The sequence below is a fragment of the Vipera ursinii genome (assembly GCF_947247035.1).
Source record: "Vipera ursinii genome assembly, chromosome: 3".
Taxonomy (NCBI): Eukaryota; Metazoa; Chordata; class Lepidosauria; order Squamata; family Viperidae; genus Vipera; species Vipera ursinii.
This window is the reverse complement of record NC_139516.1, coordinates 147,263,864-147,281,702: the sequence shown is the minus strand read 5'-3', so window position 1 is coordinate 147,281,702 and position 17,839 is coordinate 147,263,864. Positions and strand designations below refer to the sequence as shown.

Here is a 17,839-nt window from a genome sequence, read left to right as displayed (position 1 = left end):
AGGCTTTTTGCTAATCTAATAAATAAAATGCTTTCTTCCTTTTTCACTTTCCTTGAACAGTTGTTGCTAGTATATGACTATATTCTAGAAGTGTTTTATTCCCAGAATTAGAGGGGAAACAATGGGTGAGGGGGGGGCAGTACCTTAGATTAAAATGGAGTTTTAAAATAGTTATTTTCTTTCTTCATCTTCTTTTTTATTGTTAGTAGATATTTACAGTAGATATTTTCCTTTGTATCACATTATTACATTTTTTAAAATTTTGATTCATATCCTTTACTTAAATGTTCTTTTCTCTGAGTAAACTTGCTATTTATTCAGTTTACTGGAGTACAAGATGGCTATTAACATTTTAAAATTGATTTTGAGAAGTATTTCATCTACACAGGGGTACTGACAGTAATTAATAAAATTTGAAGAGACTTTTTTTTAAAAAAATATAAATTTGTAACAAGTTGGGAAAAGTATAACCAATTATAATTATGATCCCACATCACTCCTTTATACTCATTCATCCTAAAAGAAGAGATAGCTGAGCCTCCAGGAACTTTTGTTCAAGCTCTCAGTGCCACCAAGGACTCAACAGCCCCCTCCTCGCATAACCTGCCTACAATGGCCTCCTCCATCAAACACTGTCAGTAGGCTGGCCAGGGGTCGTCCTATTTTATTCAACCCCAATCCCTCTCCTGGTTCTCATCCAAGGAAAACAACTCACCCTAAACATGGGACACTCCCACCATTTTGGCCTCAGCTTGGGACCCAGAAATGCAATGGCGTTTGGAAAGGAACCATGACACCTCCAAGGAATCTGCCCTAAACTATCATTGGCCCTCCCAATCCAGCCCATCCTAACCTTCAAACAGTCTTCTGAGTCCTTTGCAGAGTCCCAGCCAGCCTCTCAATCCACAAAGCCCATGAAAAGCAACGCACCACACCACCATCTGGAGGGGCAGGTTGATCTGTTGCACTGAGTCTCCCAAGAAACAAAGCATTGGCACTGAATGACATCACAAAGCCACAGCTAGGCAATGTCGCAAGTCACAATGGGGCAACTTTAATCTTGGCACCAGTAACAAGCTCACTGCCAAGGTCCAGGTTAGACTAACCAATAAGCAGGGTTGCCTCTTATAAAAGACAGAGTATATATCTGAAACATGTACTAATAAAACAGTAATGCCCATATACTTTAATAGGCTCTGTAGTAAATTGCTGTCCTTGAAAATACAGAAAGAGTCCTTACCTGGAGACAGAGAAACAATAAAGCATGAACTGCTCCAATGCCTGTTGTTATAGAGACATTCATACTAGCTTCATCTTACAACTAATGCATAAATATCCAGGTCGTACAGGACAATTTTACATCTCCCTGCTGCTCTCAGATATTAACCTTGCTACAACATATAATGTTGTCGGGATCTGCACAGCAAGTCTTAAATTTTAAATTTTTAAAATTTAAATTTTTTATCAGGTGCGCCATAAACTAGTCTTAATGAGTATCTAATTTGGTCATTTTAGAAAGTTTTGGGTTGTGTTGTGATACATTTAATCTGTATATTAACCTTCATGCTTTCCTACACCCATCTAATGCTCATACCCCTTCTTTAAGATTACTTTTAGACATTTTTTGTACATATAGCTTTGCTTATTTTTTAACTTTTTATTATTTTTAAACCTTGTGGTATTTTAAAGCTTTTTAATTGACTGTATTCCTCTCTCCTTATGCTGGGCTTTGACCATAATAAAGATTTGAGTGACTGACTGATCTGTGGCACCTTAAGATCTTTTAGAGATGCAGCCCTTTATATTCAATGAACAATTCAATTGTATATGGAAAAATATATAAATTAAAATATCAAATGACGATTGGCATTATTTGCATACCTGAACTATGGAACCAAGAATTATTCAGACTTCAAAAATCACCGGACCAAGGCTTTAAGAAATGAATAACTTACTTCTTATGGTTAAGAATGAAGTCAATTGATCAGAAATATTATGTTCTGTCTGTTGGGCTCCTGTTTAAAAAAGATGGGACATCAGGTTTTTTGCACAGGCCCTATCCAGTCATAGCTTTGTTTTGGTTTCAAATTGTAACATATATTAATACAATTTTGGGGAAAAAATAAGGAAATAATGCAGTAAAATAATAAAATAAATAATAATAATAAAATAAAAGTCCACCAGTCAGGACTGTACACCATCCAGAAAGAGGACAGGGGGATCTAATGAGTGTCAAAGCCACTGTCCTGGAAGAAATCCAAAGCACCCAGAGGTTCATCCATAAAATGGTACTCAAAGATAAGCTGCTGAGAGAATGCATGACATGGGATGAAGATCAAGCAAAGGAAGTGCCATCGCAAGACCCTGCATGGGATCTACATCAACAGATAGCTGAGGTGGCAGAGACTGGGAAATCCTGTCAATGACTGGAAAAGACTGGACTAAAACAGAGGTGCCCAAAAGGAACCCTGGTTCCATAGAGAGAGGTTTTTCTGTGGACTGGAGTTTGTGGTTTTGTGTACTGCCTGCATCCCACGGATGGGACTTCTTTGCTTGTTTGTGTGGACTGGTTGCTGGCATGCCGTGGCTCAGTACCAGTCCATGAACTGGGGTTGGGGACCTCTGGACTAAAAGACAGTTCTGGGGCACTGATCATAGCAGCAGCAGAATATGTAATAAGCATCAGATTTATAGAAACGGGGTCTACCACATACAATTATGTGTGTTTGTTTCTAACTTTCTAACTTATCAGAAAATAAGCTGTCATTTTTAATGGTGGTAATTGTAGTCAGAAGTGATACTGGGAGCTATAAGGAAGGAGTCTGGGGGCCAAATGAGATCCAGGGGCCACAGGTTGCTTATTGTGTTCTAAAGACTCAGAGCAGCATTTATATCTCACAATAATCTAATTTCTTAAAAGCTACTGGATGCATTTATTATCTCACAAATGTTTTTTTTTTGTTCTCTAATAGTTCAAATAATGGGAAACATAAGTTCCATTTGTTTACTTTTACTACAAAAGACTATGTCTTGAAGATATATTTAATTTAAAGCTACTTGATGCAAACTTATAGAGATTTATATTGTGTTAATTTATGAAACACAGTACAGAAGGCTGAGAATGATTTGCATCCCATTTCTTCCCACAATTTGCTGAAATATTCATTTCCAGGTTTTCCCACCCTTTATTCCCATATTTTCTTTAGCAATGCCACAGATGTTTGGGCAGCTTGTGCTAGAAGAGACTGTTTTACCAGAAGTATATTTGTACATTTTATGGAATGTATTGTAGGTAATCTGCATGCCAATTTACATGACTGGCTGTTCATTAATACAATTAATGGCCTCTATGAATATTTATTCCTATTCAAGTTGAAGAATTGCTATGCATTACATCACTACAGCTTTGATGCAGCTGTTCAGTCAGAAAAACCACACTTTGTCAACTGCATAAGCTTCACCAATAATACAGTTGTTGCCAATGATGGATGATGAAAGTAAATAAACCTCTAGATTTTATTTAATCATGACTTGATTTATGGCTACTATCTTCAGCTCCACAATATGCTTTAGAAGAGATAATCAATCATGTACAAAAGCTGTTAATATTGTTAAAAATGTATCAACAACAATTTTAATGCACTGTGTACCTGAATACTCAAATTGATAATTTCTTGTAGTTCTTCATATCTCTAGAATATTCACAGGAATGGAAAATTATTACATCATTTCTAGACCACCAGTATAATTTGACCGTAATGGTGGTCTTTGTGTGGTCATTTGTACAAATGCATATATGGGTCCTTTGATGCAGAAAGGAAGTTTAAGATTTGTAGTAGTGCTTAAAGGCTCCAGAAGTTGCTAAAGAGACATAGTTCCCACCTTCCTACTTGGTTCCTAAGTATGAATATATAAATCAATCAATAGCAGATTATAGTGATATAATAGAAGGTCAGATCTCGGCTCTAAGTTACCAACTGAAGAACAATAGTTACAGCTAAGCAACCTACTTTCTGTATGATCACAATTTACCAGAGGTAAATTATCTTTATTATCTATCTTTAAAATGAATTTCTTGCTTCTTCTTTCTTGCCTTGAATGTGTAGGGCCTGTTCTGTGTTTTCAAAACACTCCAATGTAGTCTCTGGTTCTTTATTTCTAGCATACTCAGCTTTTAGCACGTATGGAAATATGTTTTTATACTGGATAGTTTTTATTCTTTCAATCTGGTTTTAGCTGGGGCTCCCCTCCGGGCTTGGCTCCTGAGGGAGCAGCAGATGCTCTTCTGCCAAATAGTTTCTTAGTCTGAAGCAAGAAAAAGTCAAAGGGAGCACTCTGCCCACCTCCATGCTGGCTTGGAGAACAGTTGCAAGACATGGGGGGGCATGGTGGAAGACATGGGGGGGCACGGTGCTCCTGAAGTCTGATGGCTCCCTTCTCCCCATCTTCTTTAAGCACAGTCATGTCATCCCCTGCCGCCTAGAGGAGGCGAGGAAGACAAACTGTTTCTTCCATGGGAGAACAACATTTTCACCTCTTCCTATAAATAGAGCTCTTCTTGTTGCCCTTACAGACCCTTTTCCCACCACGGGAGAGTCCTTACTGGCAGATTTCTTCAGGAATTCCAGGACCTTGGAAGAATGGCAGGTCACAGATGTGGAGAAGGAGCACTGACTGAATGGTGGAGAATGGAAGGATCTATATTCTTTGCAGTCATCTGGTTGTTAGAACTCTCTCTGAGATGGCCATTGAGGCCATTTGGAGGTTTATCTGCGCCCTCAAGGTCACCTGAATTGTGTAAATGAGTATGGAGCTTTCTTGGAACTGCTGAAAGGACTGGGTTGTACACCGGAGGTAGGTGGTGTTGTATCCCACCTCCCTCTGTTGAAAGACATTTGTTCAATTTTAATGTAGATGGCCTCTTTGATCCCTCTTTCAAATCTATAGTCCTCTCTGTCCAGAATGTGGACTTTAATGTCTTCAAAAGAGTGGCCTTTGAAGCTTCTTGGATGTGATGACTCCCTCAGACGTTTCCCCAGATACCTCTTTAGATGCCAGCTCAGGGGAGGATGAACCAGTTCCTGGAATATTAGGAGCTGAGTTGATTGATGGCTCCAAGCAGCTGTCTGTGAGGGATTTGGCTGAAGCACAGCTGCAGCAGAACAGTCCTGAGGCTTCAGGTGAGGAAAGCATGCAGTTGTAGCTGGTCAGTGATGAGGAAGAGGATCTGCCTTCTACACCTGATCCAAGAATATGTAGGGCAGAGAAAAGGCAGGAGCAGAAAAGGTCAGCCAGATTACTCACAAGGAGAAAGCCTCGGCCTTCTTGAGGGGCTGCACTGGAAGCTGGCTATTTAGCATAGCAGAGTGATGGAGGTGATGCTGGGAACAATGTGTTTGTTTCCTAGCTGTGTCTTTTCTGGTTGTGTGATTCCTGCCTCACTTTGGATTGACACCATGCCTTGACTTGGATCGTGCCTTGGAAAATCTGGAGTCTTCTTGCCTTGTGAACTCTCTTGTGTTGTGGATTTAAGTTTGCCTGGTGGATTTATTTTGATTGAGAAACTTTCAAGTACCTTGTGGACTCTTTGGTCATTGCTCTGTGGACTAGCATTGGTCTGCTTGTGGCTGGACTTAATTGGGACAGTTCTGAGTCTTTGGTGAAGGGAATTGCTGGAGAATATTAATAAACTTACTAAGCCACAGTTATGTTTGTGTGTGAATAAGTGGGACAGCACACTGGATGAGAAGCAAAACATCTTCAGAGAAAAACAAAGAAAGTCCAGTTGTTGTTTTTTCATCCTATATTAAATTTCTAAGGATAGTCTAAATCACTGATCTGACTCTTAAGGCTTTGCCATTAGACTTCAAATGATGTAGTGGCATACATTTCTGCCAACTTAAAGGACTGGTAAATAGCACGCTAACTTGACCATGAGGAAAAGCCCAAATGTCATACTGAATTTCAGCATTAGCAAAAATTACTATGAGAGTATGGGATCTGCAATGGATTGATTTCACACAAATTAACAAAGGAAATCAGCAAAGAGAGGCATGCAAGATGAAGATAGAACATACTTTCTTGTTAACTAATTCTGAACACAATGTGTGAACCACACATAAAACAGAATGGAAATGGCATTTATAAAAATGTGAGATTAAGCTACAGCATTTTGAGACATGTGGCATGCCTTTCGTGTCACACATTTCCTTCCCCCCATTGAGGCATGTCACAACCCAGAGAACAAATCGCAGCCAAAACCCAAACTATTATTCTGTCCTTTGCTAAATTGAGACATATGTCAAAAAGCAAAGCTTCAATTCTAATATTATAAGACTATTTAAACTTTCTTGGCCAATATATGTAACCAAAAGAATCTAGAAACCACGAATGGCCCAATATGTGCCTTGAGATATAACTGGCAGCTAGAACTCCTAATTAACAGCTTCTATCTTCCAAAAGGTCAAATGGCAATAACCTTCTGATCTAGTAGCAAGATGCAACATTTTAGTTTTAAAATAGGATGTCTTTGGGGGATTTTTCCCCCCTGCGTATTAATAGAACGCCATCTGTGTGGGGTGGCAGTGACTGCATTTCACCCGTTACAACTCTAGCACCAGATGGAAACTGGGTCAGTGTGGTAGAGCTGCATTTTGTACCGATTAGAGGGTTTTACAAAAGATTAGGCAATGGCAAAAATGACACATGGCAAACAAAATAATTTGATATAGCTAGAAGCCTCATGGCAGCAACACTAGGCTCAAACCAGGCAAACAGATCCTGATCAGCAGTACAGCCAATCAGCTGAAATGTTCGGAAACCAACCCACAAGCTTGGAGAACGAATCTTCATCTTCATCTTACACCCGAGCTACAGATATTCGCCACTACTGCAAACAGCTGATTTGGTTTATCATGCTTTCACTTGACCACAACCTCACTTTTACTGTTCAGATGGTTGAAGGAAGTTTCTCCCCTCCATCTGGGGCAGGAATACACAACTACAGCCCCTTTATGACCTGTGGACTTCAACTCCCAGAATTCCTGAGCCAGCATAGCAGTCTGGGAGTTGAGGCCCACAAGTCATTAAGGGCCATTGTTGCCTACCCCTGCTCTGCAGAATAGCAAGGAAACAATAAGCTAGATTTCAAAATACCTATGGTGACATTCTATGAAAAATGACCTTCTGTCTGTTTCCTGTGAGAATATTCCATCATGTTCTTTCCCCTCTCTCTTCCCTTCCATCCTCTGCTATATCCTTCAGCTTCACTTGCCTCCTGGGTCCCAGCTGAAAATGCTGAGGATTTTGCACTTTTCCTTTTTAAGTTCAAAATTACACAGTTCCACCACCCTGAAAAATATGCTCAGTTAACCTCATGGAAAATAAGTAATTTCCAAATTTCCAAAATATGCAAGGGAGTCACAATTTGTTGTTAGTACAGGAAAGAAAGAAACAGCTGCTGGCACATTGAAACAGAGAAGCAAGCTCAGTGGTCTCTCTCATTTCCATCAATGCAGTTGCATCAAGGTATTGAAATTGCCCTAGTTGGTAAGGGCTTAGGCCTAGACCAGTGATGGCAAACCTTAGAGACTGAGTACCCAAAAATTGTCCCGCCCCCGCTCCGCCCACCACTCAGCCAGATTCACTCAAAAACTGTGTTACTAACTTAACAACTGCAGTGATTCACTTAACAACTGGGGCTAGAAAGGTCGTAAAATGGGGCAAAATTTACTTGACAACTATCATGTTTAGCAACAGAAATGTTGGGCTCAATTGTGGTCGTAAGTCGAGGACTACTTATAGACACTTCAACTTGTTTACAAGGGGATGGAAACAAAAGCCCTCTGCTTGGAGGTTGTTAGAGAAAAAAACTTTCCAGTGTGCTTATTTTAGCCCTGAGAGAGGCAATCTGGTCATCCAAGTAAGCCTCAAAGGCTCACCTCTAGCCCAGGGAAAGAAATAAGGTTAGCTTAAGCCAATGAATGAGGCAATCAGAAAATTTGAATACCTCTCAGGTTAACTTGGTGATCAGCATAAAAGTGCTGCCTATTGATTTATTGTAAGATAGCCAAATCTAGAAGTTTGGAGAAGAGAAGAGAAGAGAAGAGAAGAGAAGAGAAGAGAAGAGAAGAGAAGAGAAGAGAAGAGAAGAGAAGAGAAGAGAAGAGAAGAGAAGAGAAAGATTCTCCTAAACATTGTACCAATCTAGTTTTAAGTGCACCTTAAAACTTGCATTCTTTTCTCTTATCCACTTTTGCTGCCTGGATATACTTTCGGTTTCTCTCTCTCTCTCTCTCTCTCTCTCTCTCTCTCTCTCTCTCTCTCTCTCTCTCTCTCTCTCTCTCTCTCTCTCTCTCTCTCTCACACACACACACACACACACACACACACACACACAGACAGACACACACACACTATATGTACTCCCAGATTTTTTTCACAACCCCATCAAAATGGGCGGCTTCAGAAAGTTATCAGATTCCCAACTGGCCTTAAAAAGGTGATCTGCTTTGTCTGCTTTCTCCCGAAAATAAAGACCGTAGGTTTTTGTTGTTGCTCTAAGAAAAGTAACATTGGCATTTTGAATTTTTATTTTCCTGCTTCTGTCTCCTGTTAGCTGCTTTTTCTCTTTGAATCAACTAAATTTTTGCTTGTCACCTATGTAACTGAACTTCCTCCCTGAAGTTAGGCCTTTTCCCTCACGGGGCTTATCTCGCCAACATTTGTACAGTATTCTCAGTTCACATTGCACATTTGTTTTATTTATTTGTTCAATTGTCTACTTTCTTAAGACAAAAGTAATAGCATTAATAAAGTTAGATCTAAGATGTGATCTGGCTTTGGGCTCCATGGGGGATGGAGTTAAAAAGTCAAGTTGGAGCCATGACCACACAATCAAGGCCCCAATCAATATGGAGTTGTTTTGCCATTACCTTCTTTAAGATAATTGTGACTAAATTGGTTATTCTTAATATTTGTTTTATACTGTGTCAGGCTGCTAGAAGACAATATAGAAGGAGCCTTGGTGGAGCAGTGGGCTAATGCCTCCTTAAGTAACACCAGCTGCCTGCAATTAGTGCAGGTTCGAGTCCCACCAGGCTCAAGGTTGACTCAGCTTTCCATCCTTCCGAGGTAGGTAAAATGAGGACCCAGATTGTTGGGGGCAATTAAGCTGACTTTGTAATAATGCCGCTTGGGGGGGGTGAAAGCCCTAATAAGCAGGCATATACATAGAATGAAGGCTACTGCTAAGTTTGTAAGCCGCCCTGAGTCTTCGGAGAAGGGCGGGATATAAATGGAATTAAAATAAATAAAATAAATAAATAAATAAATAAATATATTTAGCCTTGTATTTCAATGCTCACTGAATAGCTGATACCTGTTTCTCATATTGCAAAAACCATTTACATCAAAATGGCCTACTTGACTTCACTGGCCCTCTTCTGGAAGAACTAACTGGTCGCAAGTATTGCTGTTTACATAAGAACAATACATATTCAAAATGCATTAGGCAGATAGAAAGACAGATTCAGATGATCGTTCTGTTTCTTTTCTTGTCCAAACTGTATTAAAAGGGGTTTAATCAACTCAGCTCAAAATACACGCTATTGATTCAGTTTGCCTACAAATCCAAAGCATAAATCCTCATGTTTGGATGTCACAAAGTAGGTTAGCCAAATGGATTAACATATAATCAAAATGCAAATGTAATATTTTTCCTCTCAAGCCACATACTGGTAAAGTAATTCCCTTTAACCCGTATACATTTTAATTGAGTTTTAAGTGAGGAGGAAAAAGTAAAATTTGTCCCCTATGTACTAAAACCATGGCCTCTTATGCTTAATATTAATTTGATCAATATTTTAAAATAATTTTCTGCTTGTTCAATAGAGTCAGAACTCTAGAAAGTCAGGCTATACGTACTTACAAAACCAGCCTTAGTAGAAGACACATCATCCTGATTCTAAGGGACAACATCATAGTTAGAATATTTTTTAAATTTGTTTGTGACACAACTTTCATCTCCAGACAATGAAACAAAGTTAGACCTACATCAGCAAATTTGCAGCTCCATTTTTTTTCCAAATTAATCTGTCCCAGTGTGCATTCTTCAGATGTACTAGGTGACCAGAATTCCCAGATTTATAATAGTTAAGACTGTTCATTAAGAATATGAAAAAAGTCTATTTTCCCTATTAAATGGTTTTTCTTGCACAATCACAAACTTTTATACCAAGGACAAGTGCCAGAATCTCCGACCTAGAACATATGAGATAAAGATACCACTGAGAGCATTTCCCTTACTAATTGCCTCATGACTGGGATTACTTTTCTGGGATTTTTTTTCTCTTCCCCTTCCTGTTCCCATCCTCCTATTCCTTTTCTATCTTGTTCTCTTTCTTCTTGTGTGTGTGGTAGTGATGACTTTGTACATCAGCATTTCATATTGGAATGACACTTCCCACTAAACAAGCCAATGAACTTCATACATCCTAGAAGAGGGGAGGAAAGGAGTTTTCTGAGGAAATTTTTGAGTATGCTTGATCTCTGTGGTTTCTTCTTTTTAGAAGTAATATAAAGCAATTTCAATATTATGAGGAACTGTTGTGTGTAAAGCCATATATAAAACAGTATCTGATCTGATCTCATCCTTAATTCACATTGGTAAAGTAAAGACAGGGTTGCAATCATTTCCAAGTTGTTATGCAAATGTATATGGGTATTTTTAAATATGTTTTTTTACCTCCTTTAACGCTGTAATTTAAGCATTTTTAGAAATTAGAGAGACCCCTTGAAAAACATGTTTCAGTCTCCTGGCAGGAGGGGGTTCATTTGCCCTGGGCTTCAAAATGAAAGGCAGGGGCTCACCTTTACATTCTTGAGAACTTATTTAATTTAAAAGATTTATATTATGTGTCACTTTTTGTGCCTTGCATTATTTTTGTATGTTATTTAGCCATCACTTATGCTGGATGTGACAACCATAGGATCCATTTCATGATAAGGTGGCTTCTGAGCACTAATCATTCATAATATGTAGTGATAAAGAATGAATAAGTATTGGATGTATGCTTCTTTAATAGTAATTTGATTAAAATTACAGTTATGAGAATAAAAACTAACACAACAATAAAAAGAAAAGAAAGAAAAAAACAAGAATAAAGGAAAAGAAAAGACATATATAAAGAAATTACTTCCCTCTTCACCACAACCACAATTTTAGTAACATCACCTTCTCTTAAAATACAATGATCTCTTCTTCCCTTATCCCATTTCTTATTTATAAACAAATCCTTAAAGGCTCCTAATTTTAGTTCTGATGTCAGAAAAAGTTCATTAACCCTGTTTAAACCTTGATCAAATAAGCCGACTTTATATTCCTTTCTTTTGCTTTTAGTAATCTTAAGCTTTAGACTCTTCAGAAAATATCCTCAGACTTGATTACTTTTCATTTTTTCTTTATCTCTTCTCAGAAAGTTCTTCAAAGCTTTAACAAGACTGTTTTGTAAATCCACCACAGGAAAATTATCCAGGTCAGTCTTTTATGTTGTTATTTGTATATTCCTTATATAAACCATTATTAAAACATCAGCTGGTTCCTTTCTGCGTTCAGTGTAACATCTTTTTCCCTGTCATTCATGTACTCTGTCATTTTTAAATCTAGTTTCAGATGAGTCTCAGTGTTGTCCAGTAAAATTTGTTCTTTCATAATGTCTTTTAAACATTGTATGTTTATAGAGGCAGACATCTTAGAACTAACTTCTGAATCCATTATTCAAAAATATATTTCAATATGTCTAATGTTAAAATATTTTGCTTCATTTTGTATCTGTGAGTCAAATTTAAATATTCTTTTTCTTTAATAGCAGTCTTTAGTTCCATCTAGTTCCCTCTACTCTCCAATTTTTAAACTTTTACATTATTATTTTTTAAAGAATTCAGAACAAAAAGACTTTCACATGGGATGGTTTCTGTATAATTAATTCTAAACTCTTGTTTCAAATTTACCTGTAACTTTCCAAAATCAAAGTTCTAATCACCCTTTTGCTGTTTATTTAAAAAACTTTTGTTTTGGACTTCCGGGTGGCAAGGCTCTGTTGCTGGCAGCCATTTAGGCTGTCAGCCCCGTCGTTCCATAGAACCGCCAAAAACAGTGCCGATCAGCTGTTTTGGCCGCTCGGAAGCCTGCTCCTCGGGAGAAGAGGAGGGGGTGAGCGCCCAGGCAGGGGTAGAGCTCTCCCAGACTGCCAGAGTTGAAACTCTGGTGGTTGAAGGATTGAGCCCCCCCCCCAAAGCCTGAGTCTGCTCCGGACCTCGGGACGCCTCTGCTCCAGGGCTTTGGAGCAGAGCAGGATGCAGCAACCATCCCTGCCAGTGAGAGTGAACTTTGGATTACTTGGATGCAGGCAGAGCTGTACAGGATAATTATGTCAGAGCAAGTATATGATCTTTAACTCAGTGGATTTTGTGGAGACTTTTAAAAGTGAAAGTGCGCAACAGAATTGAGTGGGCGAAAATGGCTGCCAAATCATCTAAAGTTCCCAGAAGCATGGGGGCTTCCCCGGTGCAGCAATCTTCGTTACAGACCTTAATGCCCCCCCCTGTACCTGCGCCTGCACCAGCTTTGACAGTAAAAGATTTGCAGGATGTTTTGCAAGAGGCTTTGAAAAAGCAATCCCAACAATTAGCTGAACTTATAGAGGAGAAGCTTACAGAAATGAGGGCAGACATCTTACTTGCATTTCAAGGCATGGCCGTTTGTATTGAACGTTTGGATGAGAGAGTGGAAGAACTTAGCCAAAATAATATCAGATTAGATGCTAAAATGATGGATGCTGAAACTGTGATGGATAAGATTGATGATGATTTAACCTTGGTGCAGTACCGCGAGATGGAGTTCACCGTGAGAATCAGAGGTTTAAAAGAGGATTCTAAGGAAAATTTGAAAAAAAATAGTTTCAGAAGCCCTTGAAGATATTATGGTGGATATAGATAAAATATTTTGTGTTAATTCATGGATTGCAAGACAAAGGAAATTACCTAGAGATGTGGTGGTTTATTTTACAAAGAGAGCAATTAGAAATGAGGTTATTCAAGCTTTTTATAATAGTAAATTCGCAATTGCAGAGCAAGAAGTTTTAATTTTAAGAGATCCCTCCAAGAATTTTAAGGAGAAGGAAGGAGTTTGCTTTTCTGGCAGAAGAATTAAGAAGACGGGAGATTCAGTTCAGATGGGAGATTCCAGTGGGTATGGTGGTGATGTATGCAGGCACGAGACATCGTCTTCTTACAGTGTTAAAGGGACGTGATTTCTATGCTAATATTTTAAAGGCAGTCCCTATACCATTTTTTGAATCTAAAAAGAAGAATGGTGAAGGAGAGCATCAACCACAAAGTGAGAGCACACAAGGTTGTAAAAAACAGATGAAGGAATTTTTTAAAATTAATATGCATAAAGGTACTTCTATTGAGATGGTTTGGGATGCAGGTAAAGCTTATATGAGAGGTGTATTAATATATTTGAACAATAAACATAGACGTAAATTGGAATTTAGGAGGAAAGAATTAGAGGATGAAATTAAGGAAAAAGAAAAGTCTTTAATTCTGAATCCATCTGATGGGAAGATCAAAGAGGTAATTACTTTATTAAGGGGTCAGTTTGATAAGTTAATGGCAGATCAAGTGGCAACTAACTTACGGTATGTTAGACATAACACTTTTTGTAATGCTAATAAACCAGGTAGATGGTTAGCTTACTTGTTAAGGAAGAAGCAAAGGGCTTCTAATATAGATAGAATAGAGCATAAGGGCAAAGTAGTGTACCAGCAGAGTCTTATTAAAAAGACTTTTGTTGATTTTTATTCTAAGTTGTATGCTAGAGATAAGATTAGAGATGTAGATATAGATGATTATTTGACAAAAGCTAATATTCCTGTTCTTACCCTAGAAGAAAAGGAAGGGATGAATCAATTGATAACTGATGAAGAAATTTTTTTAGCAATCAAACAATTAAAAGTGGGTAAAGCGCCGGGTACTGACGGTTTGACTGCCGTGTACTATAAAAACTTACGGTTAGAAATGGTGGAACCTTTAAGGGAATTGTTTAAGACAATTCAAATGGGAGGAGGGGTACCTCCATCCTGGAAGACTGCTTTTATTTCCTTGATTCCGAAGGAAGATCAGGATGTCACCCAAGCTAAAAAATTATAGGCCAATATCGCTTTTCAATACTGATTATAAGATATTTGCAAAAATCTTAGCTAATAGATTAATGAGGGTAATACAACAAGTGATTCATGGTGATCAAACTGGATTTATAAGTGGTAGACAAATGAAGAATAATGTGAGACATATTGTAGATTTATTGGAATTTTTGGAAAGAAACAATCAGATCCCCGCAGCGTTGATCTTTTTGGATGCTGAAAAAGCCTTTGATCAATTGGATTGGCAATTTTTGATCAAAGTATTAGAGAAAATGGAATTTGGGGACAAATTTTTACAACCAATTAGGGCAATATATCAAAAGCAAACAGCCCGTATAATAGTTAATAATAGTTTGACTGAACTATGTAATATTGAAAAGGGTACAAGGCAGGGGTGCCCGTTGTCACCTCTATTATTTGTTTTAACATTAGAAATATTACTGATTAAAATATGTGACTTGGAAAAAATTAGGGGAATTCAAATAAGAGACCAGGATTATAGATTGAGGGCATTTGCAGATGACCTGGTTGTTACAGTAACTCAGCCAGATTATTCAGTTGTAGAATTGATGGAGATAATAATGCTATATGGGAAAGTTTCTGGATTTAAGATCAATATACAAAAAACTAAAATATTGTCTAAAAATATGACAGTATCAGAAAAGGCTGTTTTAGAAGAGCTAACGGGATTTGAAATAGTTAAAAAGATTAAATATTTGGGGATATATCTGTCAGCCTCAAATGTGAAGTTATATAAAAATAATTATGAAATGTTATGGGGAAAAATACAAAAAGAATTAGATAGTTGGAAAAAATTACAATTATCTTTATTGGGAAGAATTGCAGCAGTGAAAATGAATGTTTTGCCAAAATTTTTATTTTTATTTCAAATGATTCCTATACTTAAAAAGGATTTAAATTTGGAGGAATGGCAAAAAGGAATTAATAAATTTGTTTGGGCAGGGAAAAAGCCACGAGTTAAATTTAAGATAATGCAAGATACGCGTGAAAGAGGTGGTCTTAAAATGCCTAATTTTAAATTATATTATGAGGCTGCTGCTTTGTCAATGATAAGTGACTGGTTTAATTTAACACAAGGGAGATTATTAAATCTTGAGGGTCATGATTTGTTATTTGGTTGGCATGCATATTTATTGTATGATAAGAAGGTGGATAATGTGTTTAAGATACATATTTTAAGGTATGCTCTGTTGCGAGTTTGGAAAAAGTATAGACATAAGTTAAATTATAAGATACCCATTTGGGCAATACCTAAACATGCAATAGAAAATATAAATGTGGGATTTAAACATGATGAGACTACATATAAGGAAATCTTAAGTTTAGAGAGGAATGTATGGCAATTAAAGCCATATAATATTTTAAAAGAAGAAAAGATTGTACAAACTTGGTTTCAGTATGGGCAATTACAGGCTAATGGAAAGAGGACCAGAAAGTTGGTTTTTTGATGACTGATGAAAATTTGGTAAAACAAATTAGAGATCAAGGTCAAGCACATATAAAAAGGCTATATAATGCATTGATAGAAATTGATTCAGAAACGGAACTTGTTAAAGATTGTATGATAAAGTGGGCTCAGAATTTTCAAGAAGTTATAACAATGGATACTTGGGAAAAGATCTGGGTTAGAAATGTAAATTTTACACAGGCCCAAAATTTAAGAGAGAATTTTTACAAAATGTTTTATAGGTGGCACTTAGATCCTAAAAAATTAGCAAGTATGTATCCGAACTGCCAGCCCAAATGTTGGAGGTGTGGTTGTGAGGATGCAACGTATTTTCATATATAGTGGCCTTGTAAAAAGGTTAAAGCTTTTTGGATTAAAATTTGGTGGAATATGCAAAAGATATTTAAGAAAAGGATAAAGTTTTCTCCGCAATTGTTTTTATTGGGTATTATTACAGATACTACTGTTATAGATACTAAGTTGATGTTGAATTTAATTATGGCAGCGAGACTTTTAGTAGCGCAATATTGGAAGAAGGAAGAACTACCAACTATAGAAGAGTGGACTTTAAAAGTTTCTAACTTGGCAGAAATGGCAAAGATTTCAGCGTATTTGAAAGACCAATCGCAACAGAGATACATTGTGGAATGGAGGAGATGGATTGAATATATTCAGAATAAATATGGGACTAAAAAGTTTCATTTAGCATTTGAACAGTAGTGGATCTATATGATGTATAATTAGTTAGTAGTTATTTTATTAATATTTTGATGATGGAGAGTTAAAGTGCGACAGAATTTAATGTTTTATTGTTATTAGCATATTTTAGATTATGCTTGTTTGTATTTTTATACCCTGTATTCAGCTCTGGGAAGTCGGGGAGGGGGGAGGGGAGGGGAGGGAGGGATTGGGGAGAGGGGAGGGGGAGGAGGAGGGGTTTTGTATTCAAAAATGTATTGTAAAACTTTTCAATAAAAAAAACTTTTGTTTTAAAAAAAGTCCAAATTTGTATTTAAAATTTCTTTCACTAAGGATTGAAGGAAACTCACCTGGTGTTTTCAGACTTGCTGATCCAAAGGTTTGTATTAACTGGAAAGCAGTTAACAAGCAATTTCTGAAAGTGATTAGAAAATGAAGTATGTGAACTTAGTGTCTCTTCAAAGGCACCAACTATGGTCTGAATAAGATGGTTATGCTCTTGTCCCCCAGATCTCTAAACTCACCTGAGATCACTATCTTGTGGTCTCTTTATGAAGAACAATTGTCTGAAATACTTGTGGGCAATCTCAAGTCCTGACCTTGTCCAGAGAGGAAGTATCAAAGAGCTGGTTTACTTGTCAGCTCTTCATTTCATTTTGATCATTGGCTCCACTTTTCACAGAGCCATCTTCAGTCCACCATTTTTTCCCATGGGCACAAAGTTTGTGATATCGTCTGAAGATATTGTGGTCATTCATATATAGTATAAACACTGCACTCCCTTTCTCTGTTCTACTACCATATGCAGTCCAGAGCATTTAAAGAAGATTTTTCTTCTTATCTTGGCATGACAAGAGTGCCAATCATGTATTTGAAACTATGTACATTCAGATATTTCTTGCTGGTGTTCCAATACTATAAAATGACTGTCAGAGCCTCCTTGGATGTGTATGCAGCACCATATCTTGTTTCTTACAACAAATTATTAAGGCAACACATGACTCAGTCCACCACAAAGGAAGTGGTCTAGTGATAATCATACAAGCTCTCATTATCAGTACAATAACATTATCATACCCTTTACACAACAAAAAGCTTATTCAGGGAGGGGAAATGACATGAATAGTTGCCTAGTAACTTTACAAACATTCTTTATCACTTCTGAAGTACAGTTGGGAAGATGTGACTAACTCTCTGCTACTCAACAGTAGAATCCTCTCTTTGCCTTCATTAGTGGACTCATGCCAACATGTAAGCACCTGACCCTATCAAAAGAGGTTCCATGGCATCCTGAAATTGTCTCATTTCAAGCTGAACTTATGTGCTAGAGACTTAATAACACTTATTCACAACTGGACAAGGGAACCAAAAACATTAGAAATCAGAAACATTATTGTTCTAGGAATGAGGCTAAAATTGGGTGAAAAGACGCATGGAAAAACATGCCTCTTTGTGGGCTATGACTGAC

The 17,839-nt window shown here is 37.4% G+C and overlaps 1 long non-coding RNA gene across 1 annotated transcript in view; it reads left to right on the top strand.

The window, feature by feature from the left end:
- LOC310638801 overlaps window positions 1-16,245 on the top strand; it is a 35,475-nt gene extending 19,230 nt beyond the window's left edge. The window contains exons 2-3 of the long non-coding RNA XR_014492190.1: window positions 11,475-11,534; window positions 16,178-16,245. This is a non-coding gene — a long non-coding RNA (uncharacterized lncRNA). The remainder of the gene's footprint in view (window positions 1-11,474; window positions 11,535-16,177) is intronic.
- The last annotated feature ends 1,594 nt before the right edge of the window (window positions 16,246-17,839 follow it).